Here is an 18,386-nt window from a genome sequence, read left to right as displayed (position 1 = left end):
TGCAGGCATACACGCAGACAGAATATTGTATACATAATAAATAAATACATGAATAAATAAATATTAAAAAAAAGAGTTTATACAAAGCAGGTTCGGAGACCAAATTCATCATCGTCGGCTTAGGCTGCTTCGTAGTTGTTAACTATGGAGAGCTTCTAAATAACGATCAGTAAGGACAGAAATGGTCGTGAATTCTGTTTGGAGCCTTATTTTGTACAATAACACTGGAAAGTTATTGTTCCTTGGTTACTCTTCACAATTCTCTGTGTGTCTGTCTCTTTGTGTCTGTATGTTGTTTGTTTCCTTGAGACACAGGGAGTGGGAGTGTCTCTATATAACACTAAATGTTCTATAATTTGGTGGGTGGATCAGGCCAGCCTTGAACTTACAGAGGTTCTTCTCCAGCCTCCTCCTTCTGAGTGCTGGGTTTAAAGACTTACGCTACCATGCCTAGCCATACAGAATTTTCTTACCAGTTGACACAAAGAGCTTACTTTTTTACCGAGTACCCTAAAAGTTTGGGGTATCAGTTATTAGTTTTATTTTTAATCTTTTTTTTTTTTTTTTTTTTTTGAGGCAGGGATTCTCAGTAGCTATGGAGCCAGTCCTGGAACTCACTCGCATAGGCTGGCCTCGAACTCATAGAGATCTCCCTGCCTCTGCCTCTGCCTCCGCCTCCTGAGTGCTGGGATTAAAGGCATGCAACACCACCACCCAGCTTTTTTTCCTTTTTTCTTTATGAATTTCTTTTTTAATTGATTTTACTGAGCTATACATTTATCTCTGCTCCCCTCTTTTTCTCTCCCCTCCCCTTCAACCCTCTCCCGTGGTCCCCATGCTCCCAATTTACTCAGGAGATCTTGTCTTTTTTTACTTCCCTTGTAGATTAGATCCATGCATGTCTCTCTTAGGGTCCTCATTGTTGTCTAGGTTCTCTGGGATTGTGGTTTGTATGCTTTTTTTTTTTTTTTTGCTTTATGTCTAAAAACCACTTATGAGTGAGTACATACGATATTTGTCTTTCTGGGTCTGGGTTACCTCAGTCAATATGATGTTTTCTAGCTCCATCCATTTGCCTGCAGATTTCAAGATGTCATTATTTTTTTTTCTGCTGTGTAGTACTCCATTGTGTAAATGTACCACATTTTCCTTATCCATTCTTCGGTTGAGGGGCATTTAGGTTGTTTCCAGATTCTGGCTATGACAAATAATGTTGTTATGATAAAGGTCTTGAAGAGAGCAGGGATACAAGGAACATACCTAAACGTAATAAAGGCAATATACAGCAAGCTAATTTTTTTCTTAAAAGACAGAATCTTCTCCTGTTGTCCATGTTGGCCTTGAATTCCTTAGCGTGAGATACCCTGTTACCTTAGCCTTTAGGTTCCTGAATTACCCACAAGGGCTCTATACCCATTCATCCATTCATGCTTTTGTTAAGATTCTATAGTGGGGGGCTGGAGAGATGACTCAGCAGTTGGAAGCACTGACTGCTCTTCCAGAGGACCCAGGTTCTATTCCCAGTACCCAATTGGCAGCTCACATCTGTCTGTAACTCCAGTTCCAGGGGACCCAACACCCTCACACAGACATGCATTCAGATGAGACACCTATGCACATAAAATCAAAATAAATTTAAAAAGTAGACTGTATAGTGGTGGGCTTAAATAAAGCCTTCTGCCGCCATAAGATCTGGAGAGCTAGCTCATGATTGCTACCTTCCAGGAGTCAAAAGCAGTAGACTTGTGCTTAATAGTTGTCTCTCCATGTCATTGTTTCGTCTACTGTTTTACTTACAGAAGTAATTTCTGTTCTTTTATGCCATGGTGTTTATAAGTTGAAGGTAGATAATTGGGCAGCTTAGAGTAGTGGCTTTTAAGCTTTTTGGTTGGATGTATTGTAAGGTGACACAATTTACATCCATTGAGGTGTTAAAAATGAATACATATATTACACAAAAGTAGTTGTTCTCTTGTGCCTGGTGACACTTCTGGAATCCCAGGAGAGATAGCAAGGTTGCCACAAATTCAAGGCCAACCTTCTCTACATTGTGAGTTCCTGGATAGCCTGAGCCACATGGAAAGACCCTGGCTGGCTGGTCACAGTGGAGCCCACCTTTAATCCCAGCACTTGGGAACAGAGGCAGGTGAATCTCTGAGTTCAAAACTAGCCTGGTCTACAGAGTAAGTTTTAAGGCAGCCAGGGCTACACAGAGAAACCCTGTCACACACGCACCCCCCCCAAAAAAAAAACAAACAGAAAGAAAGACCCTGTCTGAAAAACACCCCTCTCCGAGACAGCAGGAGGGTATTTGCTTTTAAATATAATATATAATGTACTTAAATATATTATTATACAAGTACTACAGTTTGCAAAAACTAGAAACTCCTTCCTATCAGATTGACTATTAATAAATAATCATCACTGCAGTTTGAAAAAGTTTTTGCGGGAACCATTTTTAGGTTACCGTTTTCTGGGGTAGCATCCCTGTATTTGCTATTCTAGACAATCAGATTGACTAGTTCACTCAATTACCACACCAACCAAATTCATAAGTAACTTTTTAAAGGTGCTAATTTTTTACCTCAACTTATGAAAGAGGGATATATTTGATGGCCAGAATATTGTCTATTGTGTCCAGGTCAGGGGCATCAACTATTTTTTTTTCCTATATTGAGATGGATAGTTACACATACATTTTAACATTAGCAGATGCCCTGGTGACTCTCACAAGCCAAATTTGATCACCTGTCCTCAGTAAGCCACTTGAAAGAGCCAAATTAATATTGAAAAGCCAAAAAAAGTAGACACATTCAATGTGCATACTTTGAAAAGAGGGACAGAGAGATCTGGAAACCTCTCCCATCCTCAGCCCCTTCCTCTTCCAGGGCTTTACTTGAAGTTTTAGGTCTAGGTAGAGAGACAGAAACATGCATAGCTAAGCAGACTTGGCCAGGCTTTAACCATGCATGGCACCTCAGTGTCTGTTGTGAGTCTGTATGCAAGTGTTGTGTGAAATCCATTCTAGAGATAAATTCCTCATCTAGTGAGCACCAGACTTTAGCTTTCCCCTTCTCTCAACATGAAGTTTCTGGTGGAAACCTCTGTTTCTTAGAGTGCCTTTTTCTAAAGGAATAATTGAAGGGAAAGTCACAGTGTCTCTTTAAAATACCGTCATTCTTGCCAGGCAGGCCAGTTACACACACACACACACACACACAAACACAAATACATATAGATAGTCCTCTGGAGCTGTGGACTGTACGCCTTTGGATTCAGTAATCTGTGCATCAAAAATAATTTTTTAAAGAAATTGCATTCAAGCAAGTTTGTAATTTAGAGGTGATTTACAGAAATGCGTGAGCATGTATGTGGGTTATATACAAGTGCATCATTTTATATGAGTAATACAAAATATCCATAGTAGCTGAAAGGGATCCTATATCTCCCAGCCTTATTTTTAAAAGAAATTTAGGTAGGAAATACTACTCATGTATTTTCTTGGAAAACCTTGCAGAAAGCAGTGGTTTTGGGAAGAGAGAAGACACTATTGCTACCTTTCCCAGACTTTATGAGAACACATCTCTCAGAAGACAGTCTGTCTTCAGATCCATTCAGGTTGACTCTTCATTTTTCTCCACTAGTTTATTTTTGTTGTCATTGCTACTTAGAGATCTGCTGAGCCTTCCCCAAGGGGCTCTCAATTAAGCTGAATTAAAGTAGCCTATGGTTGCTGAAGTGTCCATGACAGTGTATAGGCAGTGTGTAAGTGAAGTGGTATTTAAAGTGCTCACATTTTTTTGTGTGTATGTGTGTGTGTGTGTGTTTGTGGGGGGACGTTTAGTTGGAAAAAGGTGTGACTAGCATTATTCTATTAAATTTTTTTTATGTGTATATGTGTAATTCTCACAAGTATATGTGTACCACGTGTATGCAGGAGCTCTTGGAGGCCGGAAAAAGGCATCAGATACCTTGGAACTGAAGTTACAAATGGTTGTGAGCTGCCCTAATGGTGCTCTGCAAGAGCAGTAGTGCTCTTAGTCACTGAGCCTTCTCCAGCCTGGAACATTCCATTTCTAGTACTCTTTTCTAAAATTACATTGTTCTGAAACAAGCTGTATTTGGTAGTTTCTGAGCTACCCTAAATATTTTAATTTGATACTTCCTAGCTTTAGTGTACTTGAACTGGAATTTTGTTTGTTGTCTGATGTTTCAGACAGGGTTTCTCTGTGTAGCCCTGGCTATCCTGAAACTCACTCTGTAGACCGTGCTGGCTTCAAGCTCAAGAGGTCTGGATTTAAAGGCACATGCCACCACTGCTGTTGGATTGGCATATGACCTTGTCTCTAGCGAAGAAAGCGGGGGAGAGGGGAAACGACTATGCTAAACTGCAACATGAGTCACTGGTATTGAAGTTTCCAAGTAAAACCACTATTACCATCATCTAAAAATAAACAGTAATAATCACAACAACAAAAAGGTGTGGATAATCTCAGATTAAGAGGCATGTCATTAAACTAAATATAACTTTGTGATGTAGTAATGTAAAGAAATCTTTGTATTGTTTTTTTTCTTCCTTCCCTCTATTGATTAGCATAGGAGCTAAAGTATTTGGAAACTGCATCTTAATCACTAATGATCTCAAGGTGTATCACAGTTAACTATGTGCTTGATAGTTTTATTAACCTCACTCATAGGAATACATCTTTTTTCAAGTTCTCTAGAACTACTTTCTTTCTCTCTTTTTTCCTTAGTTTGGAGACAGAGTTTGTGATTATTTTTTTTTGAATACATGGCTCATAGGGAGTGACGCTGTTAGGAGGTGTGGCCTAGTTGGAGGAAGTGTGTTGCTGGGGTTGACTGACTTTGAGGTCTCGTATGCTCAAGCTATACCCTGTGTGGGATTCAGTCTTCACTTCTGCTACCTGCAGATCAAGATGTAGAACTGTCAGCTTCTTCTCCCAACACCATGTCTGCCTGCATGCTGCCATGCTCCTGGTCATTATGATAATTGACTAAACCTCTGAAGCTGTAAGCCAGTCCCAATTAAAAGCTTTCCTTTATTTTGTTTGTGTGTGTGCACACAGGCAAACATATTCCAGCTATGGCATGCATGTGGGGTCAGAGAACAACTTGCAGGAGTAAATTCTTATCTTCCATCTTGTTGGCGCTGGGGATCCAACTTAGTCAGTGAGGTGTTATAGCAAGTGCTTTTAACTACCAAGCCTTTCACCTGCTTAAGTTTTTTTTGTTTTGGGGACAGGGTTTCGCTCTGTATCATAGGTTAGTCTCCCAAGTTCCTCCTGCTTCAGCTTCCTTAGTGCTAGCATGAAAGACTAACTGTACCTATGTATGGTTTAGCCAGCCTGCTTGTCAGCTCTGAATGAGTATGCGTAATGGCACGACAGAGTTTCTAATATATTACATCTTAGTTGTAATTTTCATCCTCCACTGTTGCATTTTTAATGACAAAGACCTTAATTCTGGCAACTCCACATCAGTTGTAATTGTATCCCTCTGAAGGATAAACTCTTTCTTAGATACACTTCACTCCAGTAACTGAGGCCCTAGCCAGCAGCTCACTTGCCTGTGCTACCATGCTGATATTGCTAGCCATTTGTGGGGTTGCTTCTCAGCAAGGCCTTAAACTTAGAATCTTCCTGCCTCAGCCTTTCCAACTGATGAACAGAAATGAGTTCTGAAGTCAGGGCTGCTGTATGTGCAGGTCATGTTGCTGCCTGTCTCAGCTTTCTTAAGGTACTGGGGCAATAATACTTTCCTCAGGAAGTTGCTCCAGGAGCTGCATAAGAGCTTGTTTTAAAGTGCTTTGCACATTGTTGGCTCTCTTTTCTGTGTATTGGTAGCTTATCAGGCAGAGAGGAAGTACTAAAAACAAGGAACGAAGTTAAGGTAGTGAGTGGGGAATAGTAAGCTTTGTGGGACAGCATTGGCTATCTGGAGGATAGCACAATAGTTTAGAGTCGTGTTTATCTTCCCTGCCCCCATTTTTTTTTTTTTTTGAGACAGGATCTTAACACTATGGCTCAGGCTGCCCTAGAACACACTGTAGCCCAAGCTACCTAGAACTTGTGACTCTTGAGTGCTGAAATTGCAAGTATACACCACCCCATCCAGCTAACATTGTGTCTTGATGTGTTTTATCATTTTCAAAAACTAGATTTTGGTGCTGGAGAGAGGGCTCAGTGGTTAAGAGCACTGGCTGCCCTTCCAGAGGACCCAGCACCCACATGGCAGCTCACAACTGTCTGTAGTTTTAGTTCCAGGGGATCTGACACCCTCACACAGACATGTACATATGCAAAACAACACATATAAAAATATAAATAAATCAATTTTTTTAAAAAATAGATTTTTAAAGCAGATTTTAGATTTTTTTTTTTAATTAGCTTGCCTAAACTGATGTCCCTGTTGAGAATTGGATTGTGGAAAGACAAGTGAGAAAGCTAGAGGAGTGACTGAGCAGCGACTAGAACGATGGAAAAGACCAGGTTCTGGAGGCGCTTGGGGAGCGCAGTCTGTGGGGTAGAGTGGGGACAAGGGTGGGATCTGCATCCTCCAGGCCAAGGAAGGAATCAAGTTGTGATCTGGGGAAAGAGATGAACATTGTGCTTTGGACGTGGTTTATATTTGTTGTCTGGTGCATGTAGCCTCGGGAGACTGAGGAAGGCGCTGGAGCTGGAGCAAATTTAGGAACTCTCAGTTTAGGTGAGACAGACAGATGGGAAAAGGAAAAAGACTAGTTTAAGAGAAGCCCAGGTAGGAAGGGGTTTAAGGAAGTAAAACTTTCAAGGCCAGTGCCTAGGAGCAGGCCAAGCTAAGCTCTGAGTGCACCTGGGGATCCAACAGTCCAAACACACAGTGCACCATGCTTGCTGATTGTCTGTCACAGCACATTCTCGTTGCTTCCCTGTCAGTACTTTGAGCAAGTTCAGAACTAGAACTTGTTCTGCTACCTTAGCACCTACGCAGCCTCAGACACCCAGTGAGTTCTCAGTGTTGTTGTGTGGGTAAGCAAATCAAGGATGACTTACACTCATCTGTGTTTATTGTTACATATATGCCAAGAACTACACTAGTATCTAAGGATAAAACAGTGGGCAAAAATAGGTTTTTAAAAATCCCTGCCCAAGCCAGGCATGGTGGCACACATCTTTAATCCCAGCACTAGGAAGGCAGAGACAGGCAGATCTTTGTGACTTTGAGGCTAGCCTGGTCTACTGAATGAGTTCTGGAACAGCCAGGGCTGTTACAGAGAAACCCTGTTTCAAAAAACAAATAAAGAAAAGTCCCTGCCCTTTAAATAATTAAAATAGGACTTTAATTTTTATGAATGGAAAAGCTGTCAGAAAGAAAGTAGACAGACACCAAAAGAAAGTCTGAAGGCACTAAAGATACCTGTTTTCATCCATGAACTGAACCTGCATCCCCCAAAAGGCACTTGTTAAAGTTACTAATCAGGCTTGCTACTCTTCCAGAGGGCATGAGTTTGGTTCCCACCACTCACATTGGGTGGTTCACAACCACCTGTAATTCCAGCAGATCTGATGCCTTCTTCTGGATTCTGCATGTACACACACACACACACACACACACACAAATGATCACGTAAAAAAAAAATGGATGTGAAGCTATTAACCTGTGCCTAGGAGAGAATGAGTCAGAGGAGAGATGTAGTCATGGGACCAGTTAGCCCCAGAGAAGAATGTAAATTTGGAACCAGGGAGAGATATTGAGAGTTCCCTCAGAACATTCACTAGTTCTGTTAAATAGAAGGTTACCTGTTCAGTGGAAAAGGGAGGCAGAGGAAAGATGACATTTGGGATTGCCCCTCTCCCTGCCAAGAAAAAGACTACAGTAAGAACAATCTGCCAGCTTCAAAGCCCCACTGAGGAGGAGATGCTCTACTGGTAATTGCTGTGGACGTGTAGATTGTTCTCTGCTGATGTGTCAAGGTGAAAAACACTTGGGATTATCTGAATCCCAATGAAGATCTGCTTGGAAAAGTAGCATAGGCAGCTGGGGTGTGTGAGTGTGTTCATGGGTGCTTAGGACAAGTTAGGAATAAACTGGAAACCAGGAGTAGGCAATAACCTGAAGGACTAGGAAAGAAGGCTGGGCTGCAGGAGGTGGAACTTCATATACTGAAAGGATAAGCTCAAGAGCTTCCCCCAGTGATTACTGTGTGAACCAGGCAAGCTGTTTCTAACAGGCCTTTATGTACCACAACTCCTGTGCTTTTCCTGAAGATCTGGTGAGCTACCCTTCCAAGTGGCTAGGTAGGAAATGACCCCAACATTAGCTTTTGAGTTTGGATGCTTAAGCGTTGATATTCTGTGATAGAGGAAGGCAGTTGGAGAGGACTATGCCAGGCCAAGTAACTTTTTAGTGGCTTAAAATTTCCAGGCCAGCTTTTCTTCTAAAAGAAATATTTAGAAGGATGTGGAACGGGACCATAGACTGTTCCCCTCTGTATTTTGAAACATGTATCAATATCTTTTTTTCTTTTTTCTGATACAGGATCATTAGTATGTAGCCTTGACTGGCTTGGAGCACACTATGTAGACCAAACTGGCCTGAAACTCAGAAATACGCCTGCCTTTTCCTGGGGAGTACTAGTATTAAAGGCCTGCACCACCACTCCAGGCTCACGGTCTGCACTTTAGACAACAGTGCATATGTGGCCCTGTTTAGCCATGGAAATTAATTAACAGCTGTATTGAACATGTACCGAATTTTTTATTCTTTATCATTATTTCCTAAACAATATGATATAACAACTATTCTCAGTTTACATAGTAGTTACATTGTGTCTAAATAATCTAGAGATGGTTGTTAGGAAGACGTACTGAACATAGGTTACGTGTAAGTACTACTACATCATAGGTTACATACAAATATTACACCAAATTTTAGTTTGAGAGTCCTTGAATTTTGGCACAGGAACCAATTCCCACAGATACCAGTAGCCAACAATGGATATTCTTGGTACCCTCTGTATTTTATTTGCATTCTTTTTTGTTGTTGTCCTTCCCCATCTTGTGTGTCTCGCTCCCCATCTCCTCACCTTCCCCTCCCCCAGGTTTTCTCTGTGTAACAACTCTGGCACTGCCTCCCAGAGTGCTGTGATTAAAGGTGTGAGCCACCACTGCCTGGCTGTTTGCATTCTTTTAATCCTCGAGTTTACTCCTGTGACATTTTGAAGGAATGTCATTCTTCTGTCTTTTCAACATAAAAGGTTTTCTTTTCTTTCTTTCTTTTCTTTTCTTTTTTTTCTTTTTCTTTTTTTTTTTTTTTTTTTTTGGTTTTTTGAGACAGGTGTTCTCTGTAACTTTGGAGCCTGTCCTGGAACTAGCTCTTGTAGACCAGGCTGGCCTCGAACTCACAGAGGCCTGCCTCTGCCTCCCGAGTGCTAGGATTAAAGGCGTACTCCACCACCGGCCGGCCTTCAACATAAAAGTTTTGCATTGTGTGTTGTTCCCTTTTCTGGGGACAGGGTCTTCTATTGCTATGTAGCATTGGCTGGCCCACAACTTCTCTTGTAGACCACATTAGCCTTGAACTTGAAACTACCATACTGTTTCTACCTCCTAGAAATTGCAGGCATGAGCCACCATACCTGACTACATGGCTTTAAAAGAAATAACAAACAGAAACTACATAATCTCTTACTCTTTCCAAGAAACTTTAGTTAAATATTGGAAATATAGTGCAAATAGATCATGTAGCATTATGCTTACAGTTTTCAGATTCACTCCAGATTCTAGTGGTTTTTGTTGAGGTTATGTGCTTGAAATAGCTGCTTGGATTGTCCCTGTCCCATTTTGTGGTTTTGTTGTTGTTGTTGTTGTTGTTGTTTTGTTTTGTTTTTCGAGATAGGGTTTCTTTGTGTAGTCTTGGCTGTCCTGGAACTTTGTAAACCAGGATGGCCTTGAACTCAACAGAGATCCACCTGCCCCTGCTTCCCTGAGTGCTGTTCACTGCCCAGCTGTTTTTATTTTTTAATCAGATATTTTTGTTTTTTGAGACAGTTTATTAACTCTGTAGTTCAAACTGACCCAAAACTTACTGTGTAGGCCGTGCTCACCTCAAACTTACAATTGTACTGCCTGTGTAAAAGTGCTAAGATTATAGTCATGGGCCTCAATGTTTTATGGTTCTTGAATGGTTTGTGGTACATTACATTCTTAATATCTTTGGTTTTTAAATTGCTTGCCTTTGGCGGGTTTTAAGTGTGATCTCAGCCAGATAAAAAATACTAATAATTTCTTCACTAGAAGTTGAAAGAGCTAAGAGGTTAAAAACCATCCCTGAGATTGCATCAGGTGGTCTGGAGGCTCATGCTCTCAATGGGTCTCTGGGACCATTTGGCATCTCCATGTGAAAGTCAAGGTAGACAGTGTAACATGTTTATTGCTCTTTTCTTCCTCCCCCACAGTACTGATGCTGTCCTCTTGGTTCATTATAGGTCATGGAGCCTTTCATGGCACTTTCTATAGTCTTCTCTTGCCTTCATCAGCGATGAGGGCTAATGCTGGTAGTTATGGACTGTTTCTCCATTTCTGAATCATGTTGTTTTCATGAAGTTCTGTTGATGAAAGGACACTGAGTAATATGAATTATTCATTCTTAGAGAAGGTACTTTCCCTCACCTCTTAGTCCTCCTGAAAACCTTTCAGGAAGATTTTATCTTCCTAAGGAAAATGGAGTGCTGAAGCCAAGTAATCAGGCCAAGGCCCCACAAACAAGAAAATGGGGAAACTGGGTGCTGTAACTCCAAGGTATGCACTTTTTCTGAGCCCTTCTTAGTAAAAAATATATTAATTGATTGGAGAAAATCCTGCTTTGTAAAATGGAACATCTTAGATAAAATAAGGGTGCAGTGGTAGGAACCCATAAACCTTCTGAGTACTGATGCTTTATGGGTGCCCTCTTCATTGAAAGGAGGCTTCATTGAAAGGAGGCTCTTCCATGCAAGAGGTGTCAAGTGTGTGGTCATTGAAAGTTTTTGTTTCTAGCTGCATATCAGGTTAACAAAAAAAGAGAAATCACTGGTGGGTAAAAACAAAACTTGATTTTAGAGGATTAATTATAAAATCAAACTGATTAATGAACATTTTTAAAAGAATTTTAACAGTATTGGGCTTAAGTTGCCTCTCTTAAGATGTAATCAAATAACAGATTCAATGCAATGCCCATCAGAATCCCAGCAAAATTCGTCAAGACCTCAAAAAAACGGTACTCAACTTCATATGGAAAAGCAAAAAACCCAGGATGGCCAAAACAATCCTATACAACAAAAGAACTTCTAGAGGCATCACAATCCCTGACTTCAAACTCTACTACAGAGCTACAGTACTGAAAACAGCCTGGTATTGGCATAAGAACAGACAGGAGGACCAATGGAACCTAATGGATGACCCGGATATCAATCCACACATCTTCGAACACCTGATCTTTGACAAGGAAGCAAAAAATACCAGATGAAGAAAAAGAAATCATATTTAACAAGTGGTGCTGGCATAACTGGATATCAACATGTAGATAAATGAAAATAGACCCATATCTGTCACCATGCACAAAACTCAAGTCTAAATGGATCAAAGACCTCAACATAAAGCCAGCCACACTGAACCTCATAGAAGAGAAAGTGGGAAGTACACTTGAACGCATTGGCACAGGAAACCATTTCCTAAATATAATCCCAGCAGCACAGACACTGAGAGAAACAATTAATAAGTGGGACCTTCTGAAACTGAAAAGCTTCTGTAAAGCAAAGGACACGGTCAACAAGACAAAATGACAGCCTACAGAATGGGAAAAGATCTTCACTAACCCCACATCAGACAGAAGTCTGATCTCCAAAATATACAAAGAACTCAAGAAATTGGACACCAAAAGAACACATAATCCAATAAAAAAAATGGAGTACATACGTAAACAGAGAACTCTCAACAGAGGAATCTAAAATGGCTGAAAGACACTTAAGAAAATGTTCAACATCCTTAGTCATCAGAGAAGTGCAAATCAAAACAACTGAGATTCCATCTTACACCTGTAAGAATGGCCAAGATCAAAAACACAGATGACAACTTATGCTGAAGAGGTTGTGGGGAAAAGGGAACACTTCTGTATTGCTGGTGGGAATGCTAGCTGGTACAACCCCTTTGGATGTCAGTGTGGCAATTTCTCAGAAAATTAGGAAACAACCTTCCTCAAGACCCAGCAATACCACTTTTAGGTATATATCCAAAGGATGCTCAATCGTGCCACAAGGACATGTGCTCAACTATGTTCATAGCAGCATTGTTTGTCATAGCCAGAAACTGAAAACAACCTAAATGCCCCTCTACCAAAGAATGGATAAGGAAAATGTGGTACATTTACACAGTGAAGTACTACACAGCAGAAAAAAATAATGACATCTTGAAATTTGCGGGCAAATGGGTGGAGCTAGAAAACATTATTTTGAATGAGGTAACCCAGACACAGAAAGACAATTATCATATGTACTCACTCATAGGTGGTTTTTAAACATAAAGCAAAGAAAACCAGCCTACAAATCACAATCCCAGAGAACTTAGACAACAATGCGGACACTAAAAGAGACTTACATAGATCTAATCTACATGGGAAGTAGAAAGTATAAAAAGACAAAATCTTTTGAGTAAATTGGGAGCATGGGGACCTTTGGGGGGGAAGGTTGAAGGGGAGAGGCAGGGAGGGGAGCAGAGAAAAATGTAGAGCTCAATAAATATCAATTAAAAAAATAAAGTTCCAGTGCTATAAGTAATTCTGGGATGTGGAAAAAACATGTTTCTGAGGAAAAAAAATTAAAAAAAGATTTAATCAAATAGGGTTTGTCAAAGCTATAATGAAGAAAATAAAAATCATTTGTAATTAGACAATAATTAAAGGCCAGTATATGCCCAGTGATTTTTAAAGTACTTGAAAAACAATTAGTTTCCTTAAGTAGGTTAAACATCTGGGTTACTAGCTTGTTAATACTGTTAATTTACTTAGCAAACCTGTTCTTCATAGATGATGTAAATGTGAACTTCAGCTTGGCTCTAAACAATCACAAGTTTAATGGGTGTTCTTTAATTTTTTCTTTTGCACTTTTAGAGAGTTTTTCTTTTAATTTTAAAAGTGTTCTTCTCTTCCCTTTTTTTCCTTCCTGAGTAGTTCAGTCCTAAATGCTACTAAGAAAGAAGAGCAAGATGTAGGAGGCCTAGTCAGAGCTCAGGTAGACTGAGGAAGCTTTCACATAGAAGAATGTGGTATGGCATATCAGAACCTAAGAGAGGTGGAGACAGTAAAAGACTGGTTAAATATAAGTTAACATGAGCCAGCAGCTTTCACTGTGGTGAAGGGTATTACAGAAACCACAAAAAGACAACTTGAATGGATCCTATAATGTTAAATAGCAATCAGAAATGCTTGTATGGGAGAATGGGGATGTTTCTCGGAGGTAGAGCATTTGCCTTTCATACACAAGGCCCTGAGTTAGATCCTTAGTAATAAGAAAAAAGAACTGGTGGGTCCATGGTTTTTATTTTTATTTTTTATTTTTTTTTTGACGGTCTCTGTAAGATTTTAATGCTCAGTTTTCACAAACACGTTTCGATCCAATTTTATGACGTACAGTAAAATGCACTAGTCTTTAAAAACAGGTATTATCCAACTATCCTTCATGTTCTCTTCCAATCGTTCAAAATTCATCACCGGGCGTTTTTATCTCAGTAATACTCCACTTACTGTATTTACATTTGAATTCCATGTCATAAGAATAAACGAAATCCATGATATTTTGGTTAACTCAGTGTATTTATAAAATGAAAAGTCCTATCAAAATACTTTTCACTGGAAAAAATAAATAGAACAGACAATGGATCTACTCAAAGCACACATTCACTTTGGTAGACTTCAGTGTAGGACAGTTCATGACAAGCACATTTGCCCTTATTCCCCCAGAGCCGAGCAGTTTCCAAGCTAATGGTTAAATCATTTTTAACAGATTTTATAGTGTTGATATCTGGCTCATTCCACATCATCTTCAGCCAAGCTCTGAGCACTTACAATTCTCTGACTAATGGTTGGAAGCTTGGTCAGAAGCATCTGGAACACTGGTGGTGGAAGAGTCTGCTGTAACACTTGCAGCAGCTGCTGAGGCTGCCCACACACAGCAATCGCATTTGTCAGGTGGTCTACACCGTTCTCACCTTGTGCTAATAACTCTTCACCAAGTTGTATCTCTTCAAGGAAGAACTTCTGAACAGCTTCAGCATCCTTTAAATCTGGTAACTTTGAAAGCCCAGCTCTCTCCTTAGCAAGCTTCTGTTTCTTTCTTCGTTCTCGCAGCCTGTTCTTGAAGTTGGGGTCGCTCCGCCTTTTGCGGTCGAAGTAGATGCAGTAGCCGATGAAGAGGGCGCCGCACACGCCCGCAGCGATGGCACTGTTGCGGCCCACCATCTTCGCTCGTCCGCTCGCTCGCTCGCACGGCGGGGGCGCGCGCGGGCCGGGGCCGGGGCCGGGGCCACCGAGGGCCGCCAGGCAGCGCTTCGCTCCGAGCGCTCGGAGCACGCCGGCCGCTCGCCGCCCCGCGTCCGGACGGAAGAGCGGGTCCATGGTTTTTAATAAGCATCACTGAAGACAGAATAATATTGGTGTGAACATGCATCTCTGTGATGGGTATCTATGTGCACGCACATACACACCTATATCTGTGCCCTGTCCCTGTCATCGGGGGGTGGGAATACTTCCTAAAAGCAGCAGTCATCTAGTAGCAGTGAGAATCTTGACTTCTGTTCACCACTTCCACCTAAAAGAACCTTGGCTTCTTGGAAAAATGGTTAGTTATGGCTTTGTGATTATATTTAAAGAGAATCTGGGACATCCTATACTAAAAAGCAAGTAAAGTTTGTGAAGAGTAATAGGAACCTGGCAGGAGAATGTGGAATCCAGTTTGAAGGTGCTCTCAGTGATTAACTTTGATATAACTTGATTTTCAATTTAAGAAATGACAGTTAATGAATTAAAACCTGTTGAATAAGAGAAAACTAAGAGTTCTCATAGAATGTCACATATACATTTGCAAGAAGTCTTACGTGTGAACTCAGGAATAGACTCAGCTTGAGGAATAGACTTCAAGTTGGAAGTTACCTTTCCACTGAGCGCCTCATTACCAATGGCGTACAGGTTGGAACTGTGTCATCTGTTTGGTTGCAAAGACAAGCAACATTACGTCTGATACTTTTGCCAAGGTGCATGACCTGAATCAAATCATGAAGAAACCCTAGTTTGAGGGTTGTTGTGCAATAACTGAGTATAATCTTCAAAACTGTTTCTAGAGTGCAAATGTCATAGCAAGTTTGCAGACTGTTTTGAACTAAAGAGGTAATGAAATGTTGCACAGGAATCTGACCCCAGGACTTTAGAATGAGGGCCACATTTGTAGCAAAAATTGAATGGAGCTTGAAGAATAAATGGTAGAGTGTGTGTTAATTTCTGAACCTGACAGATGTATTGCAGACATATAGGACAGTGGAAAACATCTACTAAAATATTTGGAATGGAAAGGCATCAAACTGACAACTTGCCATAGCAGTCTGAGAAAGTTTTTGTTTGTTTGCTTTGTACTTTTCTTGCAACTTTTATATAAATTTGTGATTATTAAAAAACTTTAAAAGAATTTTTAAAGTGGTGTTTTTGTTTTTAAGAAAGAGGGACTCTCATTATGTAGCACTGACTAGTCCAGAACTTTGACTTCTGATTGCTGAGACTAGCGGTGTGTGCCAGTACATCCAACCCCCCAAAGTAACTAAAAGTTAGACTATAAGAAGTACAGGCTAACCTGAGATATTTACATAAGACGCTATCGCAAAATTGCAAATGACCAACTTTTTATTTTTGAGCTTTTAGCAAGAATCTTGTGTCTTATTACCTTTTACATGAAAAAATAAACTATTTTAGAGTATTATAATTGCAGATAGACTGCTTTGCCTGTGCCCAGTGGAGAGTTAGAAGTAAGCCGTTGTATTGTGGCTATGTAAGACAGGTGCAATAGGAGATGTACCAGAAAATCACCAGGTGAAGAAGTCTGTCAAAGAAAGAAGCCATTTCTTTTGGTTGAGTCTGATTGAGGTATTTCATCAAAGTAGTGACTGACATATCTTAGCCTAGTATAAAATACTAACTCTTGTAGCTTTGTAAAAGCCAAAATGTTTTCTTTGTATCCTTGGTTCATATGACCCCTAATCCTTAAAGACACTAACATGGTCCTTCTATTCAGTGAGTGCTAACGTAGGGGCAGGAGACCTGAATGGAGAGGGTAATTGCAGTCCTAGGCCGTCTAATCACAGGTCTGAGGATCTACTGTGTGTCTCAAAAATCACAGCCTGTAACAAGCTTCCGTCCCCGATTCCCCATGAGTTAGTCTTTTGGTGAGGACTTAGACTGTGATGAGGTCAAGTTATATGCTGAATGGGCTTCAGTTTTGAGGCTGTCACTGACCTACAACCACTAGGCTGAGGCCAAAACTCAGGTGGTAGTATGGATGGATGAAGCCCTGGGTTTGATTCCTAGAACTGTATAAATGAGGCATGTTGGTTCATACCTGTTGTAGCAGTTGGGGAGTTAGATGCGGGAAGATCAGAAATTTAAGATCATCTCTGGTTGTATGTCAAGTTGAAGGGCAGTCTAGGATAAATGAGACCATATTTCAAAAGCAAACAAAAAGAGCCAGTGAGATGTTTCATTGGTAATACCATTTGCCACCAAGCTTGACTGTCTTAGTTCAATCCCCAGTATTCATGTGGTAGATTGAGTTTCATAAATTATCCTCTGATCTCTACATTTCTCACACAATAAATATAATGTAAAATATATGAGTATAAAAACATTTTTTTCTGGATTGACAAGCAGCTCAAAACAAAATACATTTTTAGTCCTGGACTATTAATGCTCTTGAACCAGGTGCCCAGGTACTCTAGCACATCACAAAGACCTCACATGTCACACAGCAGGCCAGGTTTCTCATCCACCCCGTGCCTGACTTGCCCCCTTAATGGATTCCCACCAGGGTCCTCTGGGCTGTATAACCCATCTTCCTCTTTGCGTCACCCATGTCTTACCATTTGTCATTTCAGGTATGTCGTGGAAATGCAAATATGTACAGTCGTTTGGTAAAATAGAATTGGGAAGACCGTCTTTGATTACTTTGAGAAATGCCACTTATGGCGCCCCTTATAGCTCTAGCAGTTCTTTGCTCTTTCGTTTTTATTTTTCTTAGTTCTGGGAGTTAAGAATGAACCTGGCTGAAACATGCTAGGCAAATCACTGTGCCACTGAGGCCCCCCCCCCCGGTCTTCAGTTCCAGAAAGTTCCATATTTAAGAAAATTTGAGACTCGGTTTCTTCATTTTTTTAGCCTTAGGTTCAGTCAGCAGATTAGTGTATAGTATGAAGTCTTCTGCTGCTGCTGTTTTGTTTTATTTTGATTTCTTTGCACGTGGCGGGAGCAACTGAGACGTACCATTAGAAATTGTGAAAAATCCAGCCTTGTCTATCTTTGTGTGGGTTCAGTGATCTAGAATCCAGAAGAGTTATTAGTCACAGGGTGGGAGGACGGTGCTACATCACCTGCAGCCCCCATGCTTTTCTTTTACTGCTCTGTGTGTCTCGTTTTTCTCTTTTCCTTCCTCAGGCTTGCTTCTTTCTAGTTTTCTATCTAGAGTTCTTTCTCTAACATCTTCTACTTCTCACCTCTATTTGTCTTTCTATAAATAAAGGAGAATCTAAAGAAAAAAAGAAAGGAAATAACAGAGAAGAGAGACTATACTTTATTTACTTTTGGAGATGGGGCCTTGCTTTATATTTCTGGCTGACCTCAAACTCAAGCAAGGTCCTCCTACATCATCCTCCCAGGTGCTAGTATAAAATAGGCGAGCACAGCCATTCCTGGCAGGAGAGACATTTTATCATGTAATGCTTTTAGCAAATACTTTGTTTTGTTTTGAGACAGGGTCCTTTGAAAATTAATTTTGTGTGTGATCTGTGTGTGGGCACCCATGTAGAGGTTGGAGTTGGTTCTTCCACCTTTATGTGGGTTCTGAGTATCAACTCATTTTACTAGACTTGGATCATTGGGTGACTATTCTGTTTCTCCAGCCCAAGACAAGGTCTTGCTGTGTTACGTAGCCCAGCCCCAGGACCTTGAGTTCACTATCTTCCTGATTTCAGGTTTAACCTAACTGTGTTGTTGTTTGGTTTGGTTTGGTTTTTGTTTGGTTTTGATGGTTTTGCTTGGTTTGGGGTTTTGAGAGCACTTGCCTGTGCATGTGGAGACCAGAGATTGATCCAGGTGTCCTC

At 40.6% G+C, this 18,386-nt stretch overlaps 1 protein-coding gene and 1 pseudogene across 9 annotated transcripts in view; one reads left to right on the top strand and one right to left on the bottom strand.

The window, feature by feature from the left end:
• Tnrc6b (trinucleotide repeat containing adaptor 6B) overlaps positions 1-18,386 on the top strand; it is a 242,124-nt gene that overhangs the window by 108,379 nt on the left and 115,359 nt on the right. The window lies entirely within an intron of this gene.
• On the bottom strand, positions 13,827-14,527 carry LOC148118949 (mitochondrial import receptor subunit TOM20 homolog pseudogene; annotated as a pseudogene).

The sequence above is a fragment of the Myodes glareolus genome, chromosome 19, assembly GCF_982192425.1.
Source record: "Myodes glareolus chromosome 19, mMyoGla1.1, whole genome shotgun sequence".
Lineage (NCBI taxonomy): Eukaryota > Metazoa > Chordata > Mammalia > Rodentia > Cricetidae > Myodes > Myodes glareolus.
Note: the sequence above shows the minus strand (reverse complement) of the source record. Positions and strands in the feature narration are given on the sequence as shown.